This window comes from Vigna unguiculata, unplaced genomic scaffold (genome assembly GCF_004118075.2).
Source record: "Vigna unguiculata cultivar IT97K-499-35 unplaced genomic scaffold, ASM411807v1 contig_651, whole genome shotgun sequence".
NCBI classification, from domain to species: domain Eukaryota; kingdom Viridiplantae; phylum Streptophyta; class Magnoliopsida; order Fabales; family Fabaceae; genus Vigna; species Vigna unguiculata.
In genome coordinates this window covers 15,790-26,288 of record NW_021011374.1, presented here as the reverse complement: position 1 = coordinate 26,288, position 10,499 = coordinate 15,790, and the positions used below count along the sequence as shown (strand labels likewise).

Below are 10,499 nucleotides of genomic sequence, written 5' to 3'. Positions count from 1 at the left end.
TTCTACATTTGATTCGTGGAAATTATTTGTTATTGTGTTTGGGTTTTGCAAGTGCCCTTACTTTGATTTACATGAGTATAAGGGTTTGAAGGATCAATTGTTTAATTTGTTTTTGTGTTGAACTGCAAAAAAAAAGATAAATACAAAAGAAAATATTGTGGATCAAGTCAAAAGGAAAGAAATATATATTGGGAAAAAAAAATTATTATTGCTAACATTTTCTTGCAGGACATGACTTCTTCCCAGAATAGTGATCCTGTCTCACCTAACACTGCGACACTCATGGTTGCACTTGATAAGCTCACATTACAAATGAATCAAATGCAACAACACAATCAACAACAGTTCGAAAAGCTCCAAAAGTCTAATGAAGATGTGAGCGTGAGATTAGAGGGGGTGGAGAGAAGAAGGAGACATGATGATTCAGAACATTCTTCTCATAATGATGAAGCAGAACATGTTGTTAGGCCACAGAGAGGCCAAAGACGAGAGGTATTTGGGCACCACATGCTTAGAAGGGATAATGATGAGGAGGAGCATGGTTTTAGGCCAAGGCAAGGCCAAAGACTAGAAGAATTCGGGAACCACACACCTCGAAGAGATAAGATGTGGATGAAGATTATAATTCCTAAATTTAATGGAGCTAATGACCTGGAAGCCTACCTGGCATGGGAAATGAAGCTTGACCAAATCTTCAACTCCTACGATTATGAAGATGATGATAAGGTGCTTATGGCTTCCTTGGAGTTTGAAGGCTATGCTATGAATTGGTGGAATCAAATCACCGTGGACATAGTTAGAAGAAGGCGGTTGCCAATTTCTACATGGGAGCAATTAAAGGTAGTTATGAAGGAAAGATTTGTGCCTCTTTATTATAACAAAAGAGATCTTCAACAAATTACAAAGACTTACACAGGGAAATAAGAGTGTTGAAGAGTATGTTCAAGAGATGGAGGTCACCTTGATGAAAGCTGAAGTGGAAGAAACACATATGGCTACAATGGCTAGATTCTTGAATGGATTAAGTAGGGAGATTCAAGATGTGGTGGAAATGCACCATTATAAAACCTTGGAGGATCTTATTCACCAAGCCACCAGAGTGGAACAACAACTCAAGAGAAGAAGTGCCTATAGGAAGTCCTCCACCTCATGGAGAGACAAGGAGAAATATAAGAAGGAGGGAGCTACTTCTACCATTCCTAAATCTAAGGAGAAGGAGTCCTCAAATGGTAAAGTAACTTCTCAAGCTAGTAATGATGATTCTTCATGTTCAAGTGCAATAAAATGTTTTAAATGTTTGGGTAGAGGACATATCGCAGCTGAATGTCCCAACAAAAGAACTATGATGTTGTTGGCGAATGGTGAGTACATTAGTGAGCATTCCGCGGGTGAATCATCTGAATCATCTAGTAGTGATGAGGAGGAAAAGGAGTGTGAAGTCCCCCCTTTGGAGGGAGATCTCTTGATGGTTAGGCGGTTATTGGGGAGTATGAATAAGAAGGAAGATGAGACCCAGAGAAGAAATATTTTTCATTCTCGATGTATGGTTATGGGAAAGGTGTGTTCCCTCATCATTGATGGAGGTAGTTGTACAAATGTAGCAAGTAAACGGCTCGTGGAGAAGCTTGGTTTGGTAACATCTATACACCCTAGTCCTTATGCTTTGCAATGGTTGAGTGAGGATGGAGAATTGGTTGTAGATAAGCAGGTGAACATTGCTTTTTCTATCGGTAAATATGTTGATGAGGTAGTATGTGATGTGGTACCTATGGAGGCAAGTCACTTACTGTTGGGGAGGCCTTGGCAATATGATAGAAAGGTAACCCATGATGGTCTAGCCAATAAGTATTCTTTCTTGTTTAAGGGACAAAAGGTGTCACTAACACCTTTATCTCCTAGAGAGGTTTGTGAGGATCAACTTAAGATGCGAGTGAAAAGAGAGCAAGAGCGAAAAGAAGGAAGAGAGAAAATTCCAGAAAAAGACAAAAAAAGGAAAGAAAAAAAGTAAAGAGTGATAAAAGTATTTTCTTGAGAGAAAAAGAGCTCAATAGAGCGTTGATTTCAAAACAACCCTTATATTTGCTTATGCCTAAAAATATTTGTTTATCTTCTGTACAAGCTTCTTTGTCTTTAGGTATGGAACAACTTCTCAAAGAATATGATGATGTCTTTCCTCAAGACATCCCTCATGGTTTACCTCCTCAGAGGGGTATTGAACATAATATAGATCTCATTCCGGGTGCATCCATTCCTAATAGGCCAGCCTATAGGAGTAATCCAGAAGAAACCAAAGAAATACAGAAACAAGTGGAGAAACTTTTGGAAAAAGGATGGGTTCGGGAAAGTTTGAGTCCCTGTGCTATGCCCATAATTTTGGTACCTACGAAAGATGGATCGTGGAGGATGTGTAGTGATTGTAGAGCCATCAACAATATCACTATAAGGTACCGCCATCCTATCCCTAGACTTAATGACTTGCTTGATGAAATGCACGGGGCTTGTTATTTTTCCAAAATAGATTTAAAAAGCGGTTATCATCAAATAAGGATGAGAGCTAGAGATGAATGGAAAACTGCTTTTAAAACTAAATTTGGCTTATATGAATGGATGGTGATGAAGGATTGACCTCAATCAAGGATGGAGGCACATGCTTAAGAAGACTAAGTATGTTTAGAAAGGAAGTTCACTAATCCTTCATCCCTTTCATTTATGCTTGTTATTTTTGATTCCCTAAGTTGACTTAGTTGAATCAACTTTAGTTGACTTGTTGACCTTTGACTAGGTTTGACTTGTTGACTATAGTTGACTTGACTTAAGCCAACATGCTAATCTATGTTTATTTGCTTTGTAGGTTAATTAGGAGTAAGAAAGCAATGCTAGGTGGCACATGGTGATTGGGGAGCATAAATGATGTGGAGGAGAGAGTAAAGCAAAGGCATAAAGCATAAAGAAAAAGGCCTAAAGCAAGTGTACCTATGTACCTTTGGTCTCCTTTGTTTTTAGCACACTATGGCCACTTTCTAGAGACATATGAGACACATTCTTGGTCTCCTTTTGTCCTAGAACGAAATTAGCCTTGCACACACCATAGTTAGCTCTTTTGTCTCTCATTTTTGTAACCTTATTTGACCTAGTTTCTAGAAGCTAGGGTTAGGTTTTTGTAGAGACATCCTTAGGTATCTTTTATTTGCTTAGAGGCCCCTAAACTCTTCTATATAAGGGGTGCTCCTAGACATGTAAAAGGGTTGAACATTTTGAAGTAAAAACACTCTTGTGTCTCAACCATTTGAGAGAGTTTCCTCCCTTGGGAGTGAATACTTTTAAGCCTTATCTTGCATAGCAAGTGGCGGCACACATCCACTCATCTTCAAGGTTGTCATGGCTTCTAGCCTAGCCTTGTAGTGGCGTGCTTCTCACATTTTTACCATTTCTTTCCTTTCCATTTTATGTTTTCTTCTTCCTTTAATTGTTCTTGGTTTTATATGGTTTATGTTCTTTCCATTTCCTTTTCATTTTGAATCAATCCATCATCTTCTTCTCTTGAGCTTTGTGAAAGGAACCTTCACATCTAGATAGCTTGCTATCTTAATGTCCAGTGGGGATTTCGCTTAGCTTTCTTAATCAACTCACACCATATTCAATAATCTTAAAAAGGAACAATATAATCCTTCATCATTTGGTATCTAGAGCCTAGGTTATCTTGAATATGGTGTTTTTCATGTTCTAACCTTGTCTTGTGTAGCTATCTTTGAATGGTCCACATAAAAACAATGCTGGCAGAAACTGTTCACGATTTTAAAAGATTAAACTGCACCTGCTCAGTGGTCCAAAAATTACGTTCTTGATGTCAAAAGAAAGCTCTGTGAGTCTAGTTTCTAACAAAAAAAGAACCAATGCATTTGGAGTTCTGTGGAGAGAGTTATGATTGAAATAGTGAGCAAAGGTCAGAGCTGCCAAGATCACCGCGAATCAACGTTTTCCAGGTTATGTTGGGCAGTTTTGGCTACTGTTTTTGTTACTCTTCTTACTCCTAAATGTGGTTGGATAACATGTCTTTGGATGCTTAGTCTTTGAGCCTCAAATCCATGAGTTTAAATGCATGATAGCTACATGTTTATGTCTTTGTGTATGTCATGTTGAGTCTTTAAATGTGTATAACTTTTGCTTGAGTCATATGTCATATGCTTCTTTGAGTTTTCTTATTCTTGTTTCTAAGTATTTGAGCTATTGCATGAGATCTATGCCTTTTGTTGTAGCATGCTCCTTGAAATTGATTTTGACCTAATTTTTAAGGAACTAAGTGTTCAAGACACCCTAAAATATCCTTCTCATCATCTTAAGTACCTAGTTTTGAAAAGAAAAATAATTTTCATGACCAAAAACAGTTTGGCCGAGAGCTAATGTGTTGCTTGGTGAATCCATTTGGCCATTTTTACTAGGTGTTATGCTACCACATTTTATACTTGGATTTTGGGTGATATTGGCAAATTAGTTCCATGCTTTAACTTGGTTATGATCTTTCTTGGTGTATGCATAATTTGAGGTATAATCTTGGCTTGTTCAAATGCTTTCCATAGAGTCTTTAAAAGTGTTTTTCATTGCTTTAGTCTTGTTCAAGTTTTGTCTTTAAAACAAAATTTCCTTAGAAGTTAAACTTTCTTGTTTTTGTGTTTTTCTTGCTTGTCACTAGGTGTTCTTTGTTGTGTCATAGTAGTTTTCTTTTCTTGAAACTCTTGGGATGTTGTGGCCGAATCACTTGTCTTGCATTTCAAAGGTTTTGAACAAGTTTTTAAAAGTGTTTGCTTCACTCCTTTGGTGGATTTTGAGTGCTAGCCTTGCCTTGTTACTTTGGGAGAGTGATCTAAACACTTGGGTTGCAATTTTGGGTTGGATTTGGTCTCGGTTTTCATGTTTTCTAACCTTTAATCCATTTATTTTGTCTCGGATTTGAGTGTTTTTGTTGTAGGAATCATGGCAAGTTCATCAAATGCACCTACTCCAAACAAAAATAATACATTGATGAGATTGCTTCGGGATTTGGAGTTGTCTAGGAAGGAGTCCTTTGAACAATTGAGAAAAGACAAGGAGCAAAGTGACCTAAGAATCCAAGAGCACATTAAAAGGCTTGAAGCTAAAGAGCAAGAAAGAGAGGCTAGGAAAAGAGGGCATTCTAGGCGCAACCCATCACAAGAGATGGAAACTCCAAAGATTCCTAAGTTCTATGGAGGAAGTGATCCCAAAGTCTTCCTTGATTGGGAAGCTAAAGTTGATCAAATTTTCAATGAAAATGATGTAAAGGATCAAACACAAGTTGATCTAGTAGTTTTAGGATTTTTGGAGTATGCCAATACTTGGTGGCATAAAGTTTGTAAGAATTATGACCAAGGGCCACCCGCGGCTTCTTGGATGGACATTAAAACTCTTATGCGCGCTAGATTTGTTCCTCCCTCCTATAGGAAGGAACTTCTTTTGAAGCTCCAAAGGCTTCACCAAGGTTCTATGAGTGTGAGTGAGTACTTTAAAGAATTAGAGTCTCAAATGCATAGGGTTGAAATAAAAGAAACTAACAAAGAAAAAATAAAAAGATTTGTGAGTGGTCTTAGGAGAGACATACAAGACCAAGTAGAGTTGTATGAGTACTCCACTCTTGAAAATGTTTTCACACTTGCCCTTGGGATTGAAATTCAATTGAAAAGAAAAAGAAGGGCAAGGAAGAGTTACTCACCCAACCACTACTTTAGTCACTCATGGAAGGGAAATGATAAAATGAAACATGATAAGTTCCCTTCTAACTCTCATCAAGAACCACCAAGTAAAAGTAAGTCACCAAATAATCACATTCACCATTCCACTTCTCAAAGATCAAGTTCCATTAAATGTTTTAAATGTTTGGGTTATAATCACATTGCTTTAAATTGCCCAACCAAAAGGACCATGATCTTAAAGAAGAGGAATAATGTTGAAAGTGAACACTCATCTCCCCATTCTCTTTCAAAAGAATCTTCTTCCTCTAGTAAAACTAAAATTTTTGAGAAAGACCCTATGTTATTAAGGCGCATGATAGGTCAAGATCAAAGTGAGCTTGAGCCAACTCAAAGAGAAAACATTTTTCAATCTAGATGCAAAATTAACAAATGGGTTTGCTCTCTAATTATTGATGGAGGAAGTAGTACCAATATAGCTAGCACAAGGTTGGTGGAAAAGCTTAGCTTAGAGACCATTCCTCATGCTAAGCCCTATAAGCTTTCTTGGATAAGTAAAGAGGGAGAAATAGATGTCAATAAACAAGTCCTAATTAACTTCTCTATAGGAAGCTATAAAGATGAGGTGTTATGTGATGTTGTTCCCATGGAAGTCACACATATCTTACTAGGTAGGCCATGGCAATTTGATAAACAAACTTTACATGATGGCTATACCAACCAATACATTTTCTTCAAAAATGGGAAAAAGACAACTTTACAACCTCTATCACCTCAAGAAGTTAATAAGGATAGAAATAAAATAAGAAAAGATAAAGAAGAAAAAGAAAAGGGGCAAGCTTTCACCAAGGTGTTACTTGCCTACAAAAAAATTCTTCCAAAGCAAGATGTGCATCACTCTTCCTTCTCTTCCCAAGCCAAAAAGGAAGGCCCAAAGCATAAGCAAGAGAGGAAGAGTAGTCTAGAAAATAAAGATGGCCTAACCAAAGCTAGGGGTAATACCCTTAGAAAGGATGGAACAAAAGCTCATAAAAGGGAGGCGCAAATCCTCCCCCAAATCAAGTCAAGTTCCATCCACAAAGGCTTAAAGAATTTGTGGTCAAATTCTCTCCAAGAAGGGGAGGATGATGAAGGATTGACCTCAATCAAGGATGGAGGCACATGCTTAAGAAGACTAAGCATGTTTAGAAAGGAAGTTCACTAATCCTTCATCCCTTTCATTTATGCTTGTTATTTTTGATTCCCTAAGTTGACTTAGTTGAATCAACTTTAGTTGACTTGTTGACCTTTGACTAGGTTTGACTTGTTGACTATAGTTGACTTGACTTAAGCCAACATGCTAATCTATGTTTATTTGCTTTGTAGGTTAATTAGGAGTAAGAAAGCAATGCTAGGTGGCACATGGTGATTGGGGAGCATAAATGATGTGGAGGAGAGAGTAAAGCAAAGGCATAAAGCATAAAGAAAAAGGCATAAAGCAAGTGTACCTATGTACCTTTGGCCTCCTTTGTTTTTAGCACACTATGGCCACTTTCTAGAGACATATGAGACACATTCTTGGTCTCCTTTTGTCCTAGAACGAAATTAGCCTTGCACACACCATAGTTAGCTCTTTTGTCTCTCATTTTTGTAACCTTATTTGACCTAGTTTCTAGAAGCTAGGGTTAGGTTTTTGTAGAGACATCCTTAGGTATCTTTTATTTGCTTAGAGGCCCCTAAACTCTTCTATATAAGGGGTGCTCCTAGACATGTAAAAGGGTTGAACATTTTGAAGTAAAAACACTCTTTTGTCTCAACCATTTGTGAGAGTTTCCTCCCTTGGGAGTGAAACTTGTAAGCCTTATCTTGCATAGCAAGTGGCGACACACATCCACTCATCTTCAAGGTTGCCATGGCTTCTAGCCTAGCCTTGTAGTGGCGTGCTTCTCACATTTTTACCATTTCTTTCCTTTCCATTTTATGTTTTCTTCTTCCTTTAATTGTTCTTGGTTTTATATGGTTTATGTTCTTTCCATTTCCTTTTCATTTTGAATCAATCCATCATCTTCTTCTCTTGAGCTTTGTGAAAGGAACCTTCACATCTAGATAGCTTGCTATCTTAATGTCCAGTGGGGATTTCGCTTAGCTTTCTTAATCAACTCACACCATATTCAATAATCTTAAAAAGGAACAATATAATCCTTCATCAGATGGTTATGCCTTTTGGGTTAACCAATGCACCTAGCACCTTTATGTGGTTAATGAACCATGTGTTGAGGAATTTCATTGGTAAATTTGTGGTTGTATATTTTGATGATATTTTGATATATAACAAAACACTTGATTCACACATGGGCCACGTAAAGGGAGTTCTAGAAGTACTGAGGCGGGAAAAACTATATGCCAATAAGGACAAATGCATTTTTTGTACACATGAAGTTGTTTTCCTGGGGTTCGTAGTTAGCTCAAAAGGGGTACAAGTTGATGAGGAGAAAGTCAAAGCCATTAGGGACTGGCCCATCCTTAAGAATGCAAGTGAGGTACGAAGTTTTCATGGCTTGGCTAATTTCTATAGGAAGTTTGTCAAGGATTTTAGCACCATAGCATCTCCACTAAATGAACTTGTTAAGAAAGATGTGGGGTTTAAGTGGGAAAAGGAACAACAAGATGCTTTTGATAATCTCAAATACAAACTCACACATGCACCTATCTTAGCTTTACCAAATTTTGACAAATCCTTTGAGATAGAGTGTGATGCTTCAAATGTGGGCATAGGCGGTGTTCTCTTGCAGGAAGGGCATCCTATAGCCTATTTCAGTGAACGGTTGAAAGGGGCGGTAGGAAACTGTTCCACTTATGACAAAGAGTTATATGCCCTTGTTAGAGCTTTGCATACTTGACAACATTATTTGCTTCCTAAGGAATTTGTAATTCATAGTGATCACGAATCCCTTAAATATCTTAAGAGCCAAGGTAAACTCAATAATAGACATGCTAAATGGGTAGAATTTATTGAACAATTTTCTTATGTTGTTAAGCATAAATCAGGTAAGGCAAATGTTATGGCTGATGGATTATCTAGGAGGCATGCATTATTATCTATGGTTGAAACTAAATCCTTGGTTTTGAACTGTTTAAGGAATTATATGTGGATGACCATGATTTTGGTGAAATCTATAAAAATTGTGAAAAAGGATCTTTTAAAGATTTTTTCAAGCATGATGCATTTCTTTTCAAAGGAACAAAGTTGTGTGTGCCTAAAGGGTCAATGAGGAAATTATTTGTAAAAGAAGCTCATGAAGGGGGCTTAATGGGAAATTTTGGGGTTCAAAAGACCTTAGACATATTGCATGATCATTTCTTTTGGCCTCACATGAAACATGATGTGCACTCTTTTTGTAATAAATGTATCACTTGTAAGCGTGCTAAATCTAAGTTTATGCATCATGGGATGTTTATGCCCTTACCTGTTCCTAACTCTCCTTGGACCGATATTTCTATGGATTTTGTTTTGGGTCTCCCAAGGTCCAAAGGGGGAAAAGATTTTGTTTTTGTTGTGGTTGATAGGTTCTCAAAGATGGCCCACTTCATTCCTTGCCACAAGAGCGATGATGCCAATCATGTGGCCAATTTATTTTTCAAAGAAGTGGTAAGATTACATGGCCTTCCACGAAGCATTGTCTCAGATAGGGATGTCAAATTTGTTAGCTATTTTTGGAAGGTCTTGTGGGGTAAGTTAGGTACAAAGCTTCTCTTCTCTACAACTTGTCATCCTCAAACAGATGGTCAGACAAAAGTGGTAAATAGAACTCTTTCGCAACTCCTTAGACGTTTTGTAAACAAAAATTTGAAAACTTGGGAGGAGTGGTTACCTCGTGTGGAGTTTGCTTATAATAGGGTTCATTCTACTACTCAGATGTCTCCTTTTGAGGTAGTATATGGTTTTAATCCTTTAACTCCATTAGATTTGTTACCTTTACCTGATATTGATTCTATGACTAACAAAGATGGACTTGCCAAAGCAACCTTTGTCACGAACTTGCATAAAGAGGTAAAGGCCCAAATAGAAAAGAAGATGGAGAAGTTAGCCTCTAAGGCAAACCACGGGAGGAAACCGATCAAGTTTGAACCTGGCGATTGGGTGTGGGTTCACTTTAGGAAGGAGAGATTTCCTTCTAAAAGGAAATCTAAATTGTTACCAAGAGGAGATGGACCATTTCAAGTTCTTAAAAGAATCAATGACAATGCCTATGTTGTTGATCTACTTGAAGATTATGGGGTAAGCTCTAGTTTCCATATTAATGACTTGTCTCCATTTGATGTAGGTTCGAAATTGAAGACACCTTCGATTCAAGAAGGAGGGAATGATAGAGGACTATCCCTAGATTCCATACAAGAAGAACTTGAAGATGAACCTTTACAATTCAAAGGACCTATGACAAGGGCAAGGAGCAAGAGATTGGAAAATCACATCTATTCAAGACTCTTGGTACTAGAAGCAACTGCAAGTGGAAATTCAAAGGATATGAAGATCATGGCTTGGAGCACTCTTGAAGGATAGTTATTAGGAAATTAATTTATATTTTTAAACTTTGGGTTTTCTTTTAGAAAATAAGTTATGTTTTTGGGCTTTGGGTTTTCTTTTATAAATTAGTTTATGTTTTGGTTTGGGCCTTCTTGTAGGGTTCTTAGGTTTTCTTAAACTCATGTGCCTATATAACTATTGTAGACACTTTTAGTGATATATTGAATTTGATTTCATTAAAGAGAGGGTTCTCTTTGTTCTTGGCTTAGGCCTCTGGTTCTTATCAAAGATTA

At 37.4% G+C, this 10,499-nt stretch overlaps 1 pseudogene; it reads left to right on the top strand.

Moving 5' to 3' along the window:
• The first annotated feature begins 231 nt into the window (after positions 1-231).
• On the top strand, positions 232-10,018 carry LOC114172649 (annotated as a pseudogene).
• The last annotated feature ends 481 nt before the right edge of the window (positions 10,019-10,499 follow it).